This window comes from Pinus tabuliformis, chromosome 6 (genome assembly GCF_031772625.1).
Source record: "Pinus tabuliformis cultivar Carrire ecotype Pingquan chromosome 6, CPIR1, whole genome shotgun sequence".
NCBI lineage: Eukaryota > Viridiplantae > Streptophyta > Pinopsida > Pinales > Pinaceae > Pinus > Pinus tabuliformis.
This window is the reverse complement of record NC_142292.1, coordinates 832,078,786-832,093,602: the sequence shown is the minus strand read 5'-3', so window position 1 is coordinate 832,093,602 and position 14,817 is coordinate 832,078,786. Positions and strand designations below refer to the sequence as shown.

General features: G+C 40.0%; 1 long non-coding RNA gene across 3 annotated transcripts; it reads left to right on the top strand.

Moving 5' to 3' along the window:
• Nucleotides 1–1,917: 1,917 nt before the first annotated feature.
• On the top strand, nt 1,918–3,421 carry LOC149261411 (uncharacterized). 3 transcript variants are annotated; one of them, XR_016248439.1, is made up of 5 exons: nt 1,918–2,266; nt 2,377–2,460; nt 2,597–2,642; nt 2,878–2,911; nt 3,093–3,421. It is a non-coding gene; the product is annotated as an uncharacterized LOC149261411 (long non-coding RNA). The 3 variants fall into 3 exon arrangements; XR_016248442.1 differs by having other exon boundaries at nt 1,935–2,266; nt 2,597–2,645; nt 2,880–2,911; XR_016248441.1 differs by lacking the exon at nt 2,597–2,642 and having other exon boundaries at nt 1,926–2,266; nt 2,880–2,911.
• Nucleotides 3,422–14,817: the final 11,396 nt, after the last annotated feature.

The following is a 14,817-nucleotide window of genomic DNA, read 5'->3' as shown; positions in this document are numbered from 1 at the left end:
TTTCACGACCCTTAACAAACCCTAACTTCCACAAATTATATATTAGAAATTATAGCCAAAACAAAATTTTAAATTTTAACCATATGTTCCCCAATATCTCTCCTCAATATGTCAAAATTTCACCATCTAAAACAACCCATAAAAAATGTTATAGAAGAAATCCTAAACTAATATGTTTGAAATAAATTTCAAGAGAATTCAAGAACCTTAACTTAGAACATATCTCTGAAATTACAATGAACGAAGATCTGAAATATTAACTAGATGGTTCGTGAGATTTCTCCTCAACATATTCAAAATTTCTCCATTTGAAGCTTATCAAGAAAAACATTATAGTGAAAATTCCATAATGACTCCTTTGAAGCAGCAAAACCATGGGATGATATGCTATAATACAAAATGTTATGAACTTTGCACCTTAAAAATGATAATAAACCAACAATTATAGTCCTCTTCAAGAGAAGAACCTCCTTTTCAATTAATACAATTTACAAGGCAATATTTGATGATATAGGAGACAAATGGTACAATTATAATAAAATGGGACAGTGAAAGGTTCTAGACAACCTCCTAATATAATAATTAAACTAATAACGAATGCTTATTAGGGCCTCAAATGGTACAATTATAATAAAATGGGACTGTGAAAGGTTCTAGACAACCTCCTAATATAATAATTAGACTAATAACGAACAACCTCCTAATATAATAATTAAACTAACGAATGCTTATTAGGACCTTAATACATGTCACATAACTAAGTTTCAAGTTTCACGTAATTTTTTAAGTTTCACAATTTTTTTTGTTTTTAATTTTTTTAATTTTTTCCCCACTTATAGTTTATACATCTTTTTTTAATTTTTTCCCTACTTATGGTTTATACATCTTTTTTTAATTTTTTCCCCATTTAAGGTTTATACATCTTTTTTTAATTTTTTCCCCAGTTATGGTTTATACATCTAAAGGTTGCTACCTCATTTAATAGTCCCCTACCTCAATTTCACTAGGACTTCTCCTAGACTAATGGAATCAACCCTAAACAAGATTGTTTCTAAAGGTTGCTACCTCATTTAATAGTCCCCTACCTCAATTTCACTAGGACTTCTCCTAGACTAATGGAATCAACCCTAAACAAGATTGTTATTATTCCCCTACCTCAATTTCACTAGGACTTCTCCTAGACTAATGGAATCAACCCTAAACAAGATTGTTTCTAAAGGTTGCTACCTCATTTAATAGTCCCCTACCTCAATTTCACTAGGACTTCTCCTAGACTAATGGAATCAACCCTAAACAAGATTGTTATTATTCCCCTACCTCAATTTCACTAGGACTTCTCCTAGACTAATGGAATCAACCCTAAACAAGATTGTTATTATTGCCTCTAATGCGCATAGATGAAATATATGGTTTATATATATCGGTTCTATACATTATTTCCCCTCTTATGATTTATACATCTTTTTTTAATTTTTTCCCGTTATGGTTCCTCATTTAGTAGTCCCCTACCTCAATTTTACTAGGAAATCTCCTAGACTAATGGAATCAACCCTAAACAAGATTGTTATTATTGCCTCTAATGCGCATACCCTAAAAAAAATTGTTATTATTGCCTCTAATGCGCATAGATATATGAAATATATGGTTTATATAAACTACTAGGAAATCTCCGACTAATGGAATCAACCCTAAACAAGATTGTTATTATTGCCTCTAATGCGCATACCCTAAAAAAAATTGTTATTATTGCCTCTAATGCGCATAGATATATGAAATATATGGTTTATATATATGGGTTATATACATTTGTGTAGACACAATGAAGGCTTTGGATAATGGTTTTACTCGACATTTATTAAGAGATGTTGGTTACTAACTTTATATTATATGGTTCTTCCAACCATGAAATTCATGTGGGATTAAGGGGATCAATAGGCAGGTGTGTCATAGAGTTTTGTGAGACAAACTGGTAGTTGCCACATCCTCATGACTCACGTGGACTTCATGTGATTGTCAATAATTTACTCATATGAACGGTGGGGATTTTCTTTACCAACCAAGAGTGGGAATTCATTTACCCAAACCCTAACTTATGAATCTAAGTCGGTTTCCATTTCATTTGGTTTTCTTTCTAGTTGGGTTGTTTTGTGCTTAGAGAGCACCACTATGAGAGGTACTTGTATCCTAGCATCTGTGGTTTCTTACAGGGGTTTCGTGGCAATGATATCCTCTCCTCCATTCTGTGCTTAGATCCAGAAGGACACTGGTAAGGGTTAAATAATTTCTGCTTTGCCACTTTATTAGTAGCTCAAGATACTCTATTTTTATTTATTTTGACTAAGTTCATTCTTATGTCATTTCGGGTACATTCTCAAGCCTACTGTGATAATTTGGGTTCGACACCAGTTTATGGGTGTCACTGTAACTTTCATGGAAATTCTTCCACAACGGTTCATACAGGTAATCATTGTTTTTCTCTTTTAATGTGGATTTCTCACTTGTAATTTAGTTTTGGTAGTAATTCCTCTACTGGGGTACTTCATTACCCCTTTTCCATTTATTTCATTAGCTTAAGGTGCCAATACTTACCATGCAGGGTTGGGTAAGATTCTCTTGGAGTGGTATTTACTCTAGTAGGGGCCCAGGTAATCTTCTTTTGGGGGGTTTTCATTTATTTTTCCAAATGGTTGTTATGGCTGGGTAAATTTGACCAACACTTTCTATGTTAGTCTCAAGAGAAGGTTCAAGCCGCTGTGGTGTCCATTCTCTTATTGTATGTTTTTTTCTTTGTTTCTGATGATTTACCATGTCTTCTTATGGTACATATAAGCCCTTGTATACTCTCATGATGTTAATGGTAGTCATACTGTAATGTGTAGGAGGAGAGTGCTCGGAATCATCTTTGTCACAGGTATACTTTCGTTATTTGGTGGTGATTTCTAAATTGTATACAAATGAATTACCCTAAGTATACTCACACTCACCACCTTATTTTAATAATTGCTACATATATGTTTGAAGCTATGGTAATTTCAAATTCATATGACAGAGGGCATGCCTCCCACCTCTAACTCTTATTCACTATGCTACAGGTCGGGCTCCATCATGTTTCTCATGGGCTTCTTATTGTTAAATTCAAGGCGTAGTGAGATTTGGTTTACAATACTCTTCATAGTCATTTTCTCTACAGTAACTACTGCCAACTCTTCTCTATGGGGAAATTTATTTAGGGAAAATTGTCACACTGTTGGCGTGTAGTTTAATAGGGTGGCCTCTGGCCTATTATTTATATGAATTTCACGGACACTTTCTGCTAAACTCTGTATGATTCTTGTGTCATAGCACCTGAACTTTTTGTTTGATGATGTTTAATCAATATACGATGAACTGGAAGCCCTGAAGGGCTTACAAACTTTGAATATGAGATATTTCCAAGGTGGATTATATTATCACGATGGACCGAATACGCTAAAGTATTTTTTTTCTTGTTCTTTCCTAATTAACTCTAATGCATATTTCACTGTATGTGCCCTGCTTTGAATGTTTTTACACTGTATTTTCTCTACATTCTTCTTTGTAATGAGAAACAAAGTGATTGTTTAGCCAGTGAATGCATTTTTTGCTTTTGTTGGAAAAATACTCTCTTTATTGAAATTATAACAACGTGCACACATATTATTCCTTTCTCGCTTATTATTTACATTTTGGACTACCGCTTCTAATTTGGATTCTATATAATGTAGCCTCTGGTTTACACAATTCTCCATACAACATATAACACTCACCATTTCTAAATGTTTTCGTTTAGAATTGCAAATTGTCATATTGTTTATACAAGGCAGTTCCTATTGAATTTTTTCCTATTATACTTTGATTGGGTGAAACATATGACTATGATTTGCTATGTTAGTGCCTTGTCATTTAAGTACTTGTAGGGACTCCATGTATATGGCTACCCAAATCTAGCAAGGGTTTGATAGCTAATGCCCTCCTGAGCATTAATTTTGTCCTCAACTCGCATAATTGGTTAAGATTTTGTTGATTGGTATTGGGTGCATGATATCCATTTGTTTTTCTTAAAATTGTGTTGTAACCTATGAGGCAAAAAATATATATTTAATCGTACTATACGAATTTTAATTACAGTCCCATGCATCTAGAATAATAACTACTTGATTTCTATTTTATTAGTAATACCACCACTGACACTTGTTAATTCCTTTTAAAAATTTCACTAAATGAAAGTACATTCCTTTTCAGGGCTTGTAAATTTCTTTTCAAGTTCAAGGAAAATCTATATATCTTTCCCTTTTAAAAACGAAGAGCGTACAAGAGTAATGTAAGCGGATCTCCTCGGTAAGAAGTCCCAATTAGACCTTAGACTGTTTGGTGTAGGATTCCCAACAGTGGGTCGTATGGTAATTCCTTGATCGCGATTTCACATAGAGGAAAGTAAGATAACTGTGTTGGTAGCAAGGGTGTGACAGCTGGAGTAAGTCAAGGAAGGTGCATGAGAGGTTCTAACACACTGAGGGTGAGGTGAGTGCGCCCCTTGGAAACCTATAATAGTACGTGGCTTGGAAGGGAACACACGACGAAGATGCATCAAAAGCTGGAAAGCAAGTTAATGAGCAATCCAAAGTGATGGTTAAACCAACTACACATTTACGAAAGATTCACATATACTTATACAGAATAGTCCATACATGCATGCATAACAAAACAAATAAATATATCATTTAGAGTAAACTAGATAGCATAGAATACAATACAACATATGCATGAAACATGCTGGCTCTATTATATTAAGTGTAAGTTCCAGTGAAACAATACATCCATGCCCAACCTCTAGTTCCAGTAGTGGAACATTACAACCACAACCGCCTGCTCCTCCAAAATATGTACTAGCTATGCATAGTGGAGAAGCTAAGGCTTGTTACAATACTATCTAAGCTTTTTCTAAGATATTCCTGTCGAAGCTTGGCTGACCAAAAGCCTTTACAATGAGTTATGAGGTTCTATTTATAGAAAAGGTTGGGTGACCATTGACATTCCCCTTTGTGATAGTTCATCTACCCTCATGACTCTTCATCTACTCTATGATTGTTACGTCCAACTATTGACACTTGAAATTCCACTTCACATGACATTACATTAAAATGCACATGTGCTCATGTGAGACAAAATGGCTTGAGCAAGCCATGCAAGACATCACTGACACTCGGTTCGTTGTGGTGAGACCAACTCTTTGACATGCTTGTGATGGTGAAGGTGGTGAGTTGATGCCAATCTTGGTCGTTCGTGATGGTGTGCATGCACCCCATGGTGACATCTTGCTGAAGCGAACTCTTGCCTCTGTTGCATCCGAGTGCATTGGTGTGGCTCCTTCATCCAACTCGTCTGCTAGCATGTGCATGGTCTTCTTGGTGCAACCGAACCGGAAACACACTAATGCATAGTGTCCGTGTTGATCTTCTAGTGTGTGTTGGTGGTCATGCGCATCAACTGTCAACTACATGCTCAGCTCCAGTCAAACTTGCTTCTTGTCTTCACCTTGGTGAGTGTACTGAATGGGTTGGGTCACATGCGTATGCACAATGAAATGCATGCTACTGAATCCCTTGCATGCGATCAACAACACTGCTCACCATGTCTGCTCCGTGCCAGTTATTGGATGGATCTATAACTTGTACGGGAGAAGTTTCATCCATGAGTGCATGTTGCGCCTCCTGTTGCTCCTGTTCCTACTGCAACTCATTCGCTTGTCTGTGAAGCACATGTTCTTTGTTGAGTTGCTGCTTCAGCACATGCAACTCTTTCTTTGTTGCACTCTCTGTCTTTGCACGATCACGCCGTCACCTCATAGCCTAAGTCTCCAAAGTTGCTTTCATCATCAGCGGGTCTGCTTGAGCTTTCAACTTTGTTTTGCCTTCGTGTTGTCCACAACCTTCCTCTTGCATTCATTGCATTTGGTATGTTGCCTTCAACTGTTGTTCCTGATGCTTCTCGCTGTGATGCTGGTATCGTCATATCTTGATGTCCTTGTCTACGAACAACTTGATGTTTTCATGAGTAGGCAAGCTCATAGACACTTGATCGACTGCATGTGCTCTGACTGGTGTCTTCGACTCTGCTTTCCTAGAAACCATTGTACTTATGCTGCTGAGAGGTAGATGAACACCTGCGATACCTGGAGACATGGAAACATTCATGGCAAGCAATATGTTAGACGAAAACCAAAATGAAATTGAGAACTGACTTGCAACATACTTGTGTGACTGATCATGAAGGTCACACAATTTCGGCCGGGAGGTCGGGAGACTGACTGCTAAGACTACGCAAGGCACTGTCTAGCTTGATGGGAGGCTAACTGACTGTTGGAACTGCGCAATGCACAATCCAGTATAGCTACTGACTGCTGGAATTGTGCAATGCACAATCTCAGCTGGCAATGGTTGCAGGCTTAGTGATTGCATTGCACAATTTTCTGGGCCAACAATCATTGTCCCTCAGAATTTCACAATGCAAGATTGGAGGACAGTCACTGGGTAGAAATGCACATCTCCTGAGAGGAAGACAAAGCCTTCCTTCTCAGGATTGCGCAATGCTGTCTTGGTGAGGCAGCATTTGGGCCAAGGTTGCCCAGACTCGCCGACCGACAACTGAATGTGAATGTGAATGCGAATGCATGGTGATACTGAGTGTAAGAATAAGTGAATGATCATGCATGAAAATGGTGAATGAAAAATTTATAAAACGGAACAACATGCATGTGGGTGAGCCGAGTCACTGAATCGACGACCGTTCATGAAGAACATTTTCATGAATGTGTTAATAGTGAGATGTTAGCAAAAACTGAAATGGTGATAGTACAAGATAATATGTATCAAAATGATAGCAAGCGCTCACTGAAATCAAGCAGACAACATTCATACGAAGCGAAACAAAAAAAGTGCCAAAAATGCAACATAAGACATGGAAGGCAGGCTTACCCCGAAACAAATGAGCTGAATGTGCCGATGACTCCTAGATGCAATGTGGGACGTCATAACTGCAAGGTCGATGTGAGGAATGAGCTCTATAGTGTTCGTTTCATGAGTTTTGATGAAATCGAGGTTGCGACGTGCATGGCACAAATCTAGGAAATGCGACACTTGGTGGGAGGTTTCTGAAATGATCCTTGCATGTAACCTCCACTTGCCAAAAATAGGTCCCTGAAACAAGGGATGCCTTTGCATGCTGCCTTGGGAGAAGAAACCCATGCATGCAAGTCTGTTTTTCTCGGTCCCAAAGGGAACTGGTTGACTCAGCTACACATATAAGAGGCTGCTCAACTGCTGGGAGAAAATGCACATTTCTAGATGGGAGTTGGGCTAGCTGCTTAGAAGATTTGTGCAATTTCTGGGCAGAGCAGCTGACTGCTGCCCAGATTTGCGCAAATTCTGGGCTGAGCAGCCCAGCTGGGAAGGATTGCATAATTTTTTGGGTGAAGCTTGCTCAACAGAATTGCGCAATTCTGGGGCCCAGCAGGCTGCTAGTCAGGATTGCACAATTTCTGGAGGGAAGGTTGGTTTCCCTCCATATTTGCGCAAATTATTGAAGGAGCTGCTCAGCCTGCTACTGGACCAAGTCCGGATGAACAACCTGTGAGGGGAATGCATCAAGGTTTGATCGACAGGCTGTCTTTTTGCAAGAAAATCATTGGAGCTTGTGTACTTGACAAAGTAAGACATGCTGCTGTGAAGGTTGGTAGGGAGGCTCCAAAACGAAGCTAAGGAAAAATTTTGGAGGGTGGTTGTAGCCGCTACAACACTTGGCGACACATTGGTAGAACTCCAGCTCTCTGAATGGACCTTTTTCGTGGAAAGAAAGTCTAATGCCTTCGGAAGTATTGTTCAGTTCTCAGCTCCTCTTGGTTTCACACTAGCTTAATTATAAGATGTAGAATCTGCCAATCTCTTGGTCAATTAACACACATTCCAAGCTAAGTCGACACAGTTGTTTCGATTGAGTTGAGGGGTATATTGATGCACAAGAATTATAGCTGTCAGACTCTTAGTTTCATCTCTAGTGTTGCTCTGCTGCCAACAAGCCAAAGAAATGACCACAAAAAAGACAAACACACTCTGAGTTTACAAGTGACCACAGAACAGAGACGAGTGAAAGCGCATGACATGCACTCTGTGGAGATGCCATGGTGCTGTGCTACACTGCATGCAGATGTTGAGTGTGTGCATTCTCTTGACCGTGACATGCAAACAAACATGAGAAAGGTAGACCACTTATGTTGTGCATGTGTGCTTGCTGTGTAAGATTCTCCAACGCATGAGCAATGGGATCGTGTAGTTCGAGTGGAGGAAGCGAAATCCAGGTGTTTGGTTGATCTTCAATACAAAGCAAAGAGTGATGAGGAACCTTGAGTGTTTCAACAATTTCCTGACCGAAAGTGAAACCAACCTCAGGACAGAGAGCGCCTGACATAACCATCAGCTCAGGCTGAAGTGCCTCGATAGTCTGCGGAGTTTCAACTTCATTGACAGATAGATCATTGTAAACTAGTGTCTTAGATAGATTAAGAACGATTGAATCAACATCATGATCAGATGAAGAATTAGAGAGATCACGACAGACAAGATCAGAAAATTCAAGATGTTTGTCGGCATCCTCATGATTCGATGAATTGGGCAGAGGGGTAGATGAGAAGCAAATATGTTCACCCTCTCTGTTTTAAGAAATGACAGATGATAGATTGGACAGATTTCCAGAGGAAGATGTGTCCTGTCTGCACTGTGATGATAGAATGACATCTGACGTGTCCTCTGAATGATCGGAAGTAGAAACATCGGAAATGGGTTTTCACAAGGGAAATCAGCAGTGGCATAATCACAAGGGGTGTCAAGATGAAGCAGATGAGGCGTGGCTGGAAGGGAGTCATCCTTCACCATGAGTTCTATTTTATATTCTCGCACACACTCATCATGAATGATGGTTCAAGTTGGTTGCATAACACCAACTCCGTCGACAATTTGATCCTCATTCACAACAGGTGAGGAGTCCGGAATGGAAGAACACAAGATAGTACAATCCGGAGGATCAACAGAACGCGAGGACGAAGGTCGAGGGAACAGATTCATGTGACAACCAACAGGCTTGCAAGCCAAATTTGCGCAGATATCAAGAGCAGGTGGGGTGGGAGGATGTGACAGTTCAACAGAGCTATGTGCATGATCTCCCACATCACTCCGTGGTGTTGGAGTTGTTTGATGAGGTGAAGGCAGACAGTCACTTGTGACAACGACTGTGCTTGCTCGTGATTGTACAGTTCCATCATCGGAGTATGAGCGGATTCGAGTGATTTCAAGAATTTCAGATTTTCAGATATGTGAAGAAGATACTCAAATCTCCCATCTAGAAATTCCCAATCAATATCATCTTCGGGGAATTGGTATGCAATATTACAAAAGCATGTGTGAAACTTTTGAATGGATTCATCGGGCTCTTTTCGTAATTTCAAAATTTCTTTGTTGAGTGCTTTACGATCAAAGTGATTGAAAGCACAGTCTATCTCTGCGACCATATGAGAAAGAGAATGAATAGATTTTTCGGGCAACATGGCACACTAGTGCATTGGGTTCCCTCAAAGCGTGTAGACGAACAACATGCATTCTTCAAAGAATCCATGTCTTTTGCATGAGCCTACAATGCTGACCATGTGCCTAACCAAGGCTATGTGGCCTCCACCATCATATGTTTTATGAGACAAGTTATCAGAGAGATTTTTTGAGATAATGAAGTCATTTCCATAAGACATACATTCCGGAAGAGCAACTCTGCAGTTAGTCATGATAGATGTGTAGAGATTCAAAACAGATGTGATGACTCAGCTTGTCATCTGGCCCTCCTTCTAGAACCAAAATGTTGATGGTGGTTGACCTGCCAACATGTAAGGGGATCTCCCCGGTAAGAAGTCCCAATTATACCTCAGACCATTTAGTGTAGGAGTCCCAGCAGTGGGTTGTACGGTAATGCCTTGACCGCAATTTCACACAGAGGCAAGTAATTTAACTTTTTTGGTAGCAAGGGTGTGACAGCTGCAGTAAGTCAAGGAAGGTGCATGAGAGGTTATAACACACTGAGGGTGAGGTGAGTGTGCCCCTTGGAAACCTGTAATAGTACGCGGCTTGGAAGGGAACACACGAGCAAAGATGCATCAAAAGATGGAAAGCAAGTTAGCGAGAAATCCAAAGTGATGGTTAAACCAACATCACATTTTAGAAATATTCATACATGCTTATACAGAATAGTCCATACATGCATTCGTAAACAAACAAATACATATATCAATTAGAGTAAACCAGATAGCATAGAATAAAATACAACATATGCATGAAACGTGTTGGCTCTATTATATTAAGTGTAAGTTCCAGTCATACAATACATCCATGTCCAACCACTAGTTTCAATAGTGGAACGTTACAACCACAACTTCCTGCTCCTCCAAAGAGATGTACTAGCTTTGCACAGTGGAGAAGCCAAGGCTCGTTACAATATTGTCCAAGATTTCTCTAAGATACTCCTATCAAAGCTTGGTTGACCAAAAGCCTTTACAATGAGTTATGAGGTTCTATTTATAGAAAAGGGTGGGGTGACCCTTGACATTCCCCTTTGTGACAGTTCATCTACCCTCATGACTCTTCATCTACTCTATGACTATTACATCCAACTATTGACACTTGAACTTCCACTTGACATGACGTTACATTACAATGCACATGTGCTCATGTGAGACAAAATGGCTTGAGCAAGCCATGCAAGACATCACTGACACTCGATCCGTTGTGGTGAGACCAACTCTTTGACATGCTTGTGATGGTGAAGGTGGTGAGTTGATGCCAAGCTTGGTCATCTGTGATGGTGTGCATGCACCCCATGGTGACATCTTGCTGAAGCGAACTCTTGCCTCCGTTGCATCCGGGTGCATTGGTGTGGCTCCTTCATCCAACTCGTCTGCTAGCATGTGCATGGTCTTCTTGGTGCAACCGAACCGGCAACACACTGATGCATAGTGTCCATGCTGATCTTCCAGTGTGTGCTGGTGGTCATGTGCATCAACTATCAACTACATGCTCAGCTCCAGTTGGACTTGCTTCTTGTCTTCGCCTTGGTGAGTGTGCTGAATGGGTTGGATTGCATGCGTGCACACAATGACATGCATGTTGCTGAATCCCTTACATGTGATCAACAACACTACTCACCATGTATGCTTTGTGCTGGCTGCTGGGATGGATCTATAGTGGGCACAGTTTCATCCGTGGGTGTATATTGCACCCCCTGCTATTCATGTTCCTGCTGCAACTCATTCGCTTGTCTGTGCAGCTCGTGTTCTTCCTTGAGTTGCTGCTTCAACACATGCAACCCCTTCTTTGTTCCATTCTCTTTCTTCGCATGATCACGCCGTCACCTCATAGCCTGAGTCTCCAAAGTTGCTTCCATCATCAGTGGATCTTCTTGAGATTGCAACTTTGTTCTGCCTCCGTGTTGTCCACAACCTTCCTTTTGCATTCATTGCATTCGGTATGTTGCCTTCATCTGATGTTCATGATGTTGCTATTGTCATATCTTGATGTCCTTGTCTATGAATAACTTGATGTCATTGTGAGTAGGCAAGCTCATAGACAGTTGATCGATTGCATCCCTAAGTGTGCTATGACCGATGTCTTTGACTCTGATCTCCTGGAAACCATTATACCTATGCCACTGAGAGGTAGATGAACACCTGCGATACCTAGAGACATGGAAACACTCATGGTAAGAAATCTGTTAGTCGAAAACCAAAATGAACTTGAGAACTGACTTGCAACATACTTGTGTGACTGATCATGAAGGTCGCACAATTTCGGCTGGGAGGTCGGGAGAGTGACTGCCAAGACTGCGCAAGGCACTATCTGGGTTGTTGGGAGGCTGAATGATTGTTGGAACTGTGCAATGCATAGTCCAGTCTGGCTGCTGACTGCTATAATTACGCAATGCATAATCTCAGCTCGCAATGGTTGCAGGCTCAGTGACTACATTGCGCAATTTTCTGGGCCAGCAGTCACTATCCCTCAGAATTGCACAATGCAATACTGGAGGACAGTCACTAGGTAGAAATGCACATTTCTTGAGAGGAAGACATAGCCTTCCCTCTCAGGAATGCGCAATGCTGTCTTGGTGAGGCAGAGTCCGAGCCAAGGCTACCCAGACTCTCCGACTGACAACTGAACGCGAATGCAAATGCATGGTGATACTGAGTGTAAGCATAAGTGAATGATCATGCATGAAAACGGTGAATGAAAAATTCAGAAAATGGAACAACATGCATGTGGGTGAGGCGAGTCGCCGAATCGGTGACCGTTCGTGAAAAATATTTTCATGCATGCAACAGCAGTGAGATGTTAACAAAAACTAAAACGGTGCTAGTACAAGCTAATATGTATCAAAACGATAGCAAGCACTCACTGAAATCAAGCAGACAACATTCATACGAAGTGAAACACAAAAAGCGCCAGAAATGCAACATAAGACATGGAAGGTGAGCTTACCCCGAAACAAATGAGGTGAATGTGCTGACGACTCCTAGATGCAATGTGGGATATCAGAGCTACAAGGTCGATGTGAGGAATGAGCTTTGCAGCATCCGGTTCATGAGTTTTGATGAAATCAAGGTTGCGACGAGCATGCCACAAATCTAGGAAAGGTGACACTTGGTGGGAGGTTTTTGAAATGATCCTTGCATGTAACCTCCACTTGCCAAAAATAGGTCCCTGAAACAAGGGATGCCTTTGCATGCTGCCTTGGGAGAAGCAGCCCATGCATGCAAGTTTGTTTTGCTCGGTCTCGGAGGGAATCGATCGACTTAGCTTCACATGCAAGAGGTTGCTCAACTACTGGGAGAAAATGCGTGTTTCTGGCTAGGAGCTAGGCTGGCTTCTCAAAATATTTGCACAATTTTGGGCAGAGCTGCCGACTGTTGCCTAGATTTGTGTGAATTATGGGCTGAGCAGCCCAGATGGGAAGGATTGCACAATTTCTAGAGGGAAGGCTGGTTTCCCTCTAGATTTGCGCAAATTCTTGAAGGAGCTGCTCAGCTTGCTGCTGGACCAAGTCCAAATGAACAACCTGTGAGGGGAATGCATCAAGGTTTGATTGACAGGTTTTCTTTCTACAAGAAAATCACTGGAGCTTGTGTACTTGACGAAGCAAGACATGCTATTATGAAGGTTGGTAGGGAGGCTCCAAAACGAAGCTAAGGCAAAATTTTGGAGGGTGGTTGTAGCCACTACGACACTCTCATACTGTAATTGTTCTCCTACTTATATATATTTGGAGGTACTTCTGCACTTTCCAGGTTTCTATGTCTTTATATTAGATTCTTCCCTTCTTCGTGAGTGTACAAGATTAGTTCTATTTTAAGAAGAAAAACCAGATGAACTAGTTATAAACATATCGTTAATAAATGTGGGTTCAAGCATGTTTTTTCATTATTACCTTAAAGAAAAGAATCTAAATTTTCCTCCATTAACTTTCTACATATATGCAACTATATCTATATTATGTCCTTCATCATGCATTTTCTTCATCTAAGGATTCCACACGAATCCATAATACTTTAAAGAAAACCATCTATATACTTACACAACCAAAAACCTCATCATCACTATTACACATACAAATACACTGCACATGCAAAGTCAAATTAGTTTCATATGAGAGACTGTTTAGCCTCTTTTATCACTAGTGCAACAATGTACTAATCAACGAAATTAACCTTTATCATAAAAAAATGAACAGAATTACGATATTAAAATACACCATAACTCAAAGAAAAAGTAACCATAATCCTAACCAGAATTGCTACTTGGGAAATTACTCAGGAACTGAGCACGTTCCTCCTGACCACAAATTGAATCCACCAATTCCCCCTAAGCTAAAATATGCTTACCAATGAAACCAACAACCCCATTGTTTCCTGAATGGTGTATATTTATAAGTTTTTCCTTCCCCAACAGATTTAGCAGCATCCTGATTTTTGGGTTTTCCAACCCACTTGCCTAGGCCTTTTTGTTTTCTTTTTCTTTTTCAAAAAGGTTATTTTCCTTTTTCCTTAAAAGCCTGCCTTTCTCTCTCGCAGTGCTTTGTTTCAGCCACCTTAGTATCTTTCTCCAACAAAGTGATTTAATAGATCTCTCTCTCCCATCATATTAAATCCTATCTATTTCCTCTTAGGTATTTTTTTAGGAGATATTTAGGGGAAGCTTTATCTTGAATTTAACCACCAATAATTGTTTCCAAGTTGGAAAGAAACTTCTAACTGTAGTGCTTGTTTCTCAAGTAATTTCCAACATTTTATTTAATAATAATAATTTATTAATTGCATGACAATAATTTTATTGATCAGATCATTTCACAAGTCTAACATGGCTTTCCTATCCATCCAATCTAATAATAGTCCATGCGTAAAAATAGCAAATCATTAAAATAGAAAATGGAGGGGTATTACATCTTCCCCCCCTTTTTATTCAACACTGTCCTCGATGTTCAATGTCCAATTTCCTTCCTTTTGGAATAGTGCTAGAAAGGCCTCCTGCATTTTGTTCTCCATCTCCCAGGTGGCCTCCTTAGGTGTAAAGTGCTTCCATTACACTTTAACCTGAGCGATGGCTTGATTCAGAGTAAGATCTCTCTATGATTTAATATGAAAAGTGGTTCTGCTAAGAAATATCCTTATGGTTCCACTTGTATAAAGTTCCAATCAATTATATGAGAATTATCATGGAC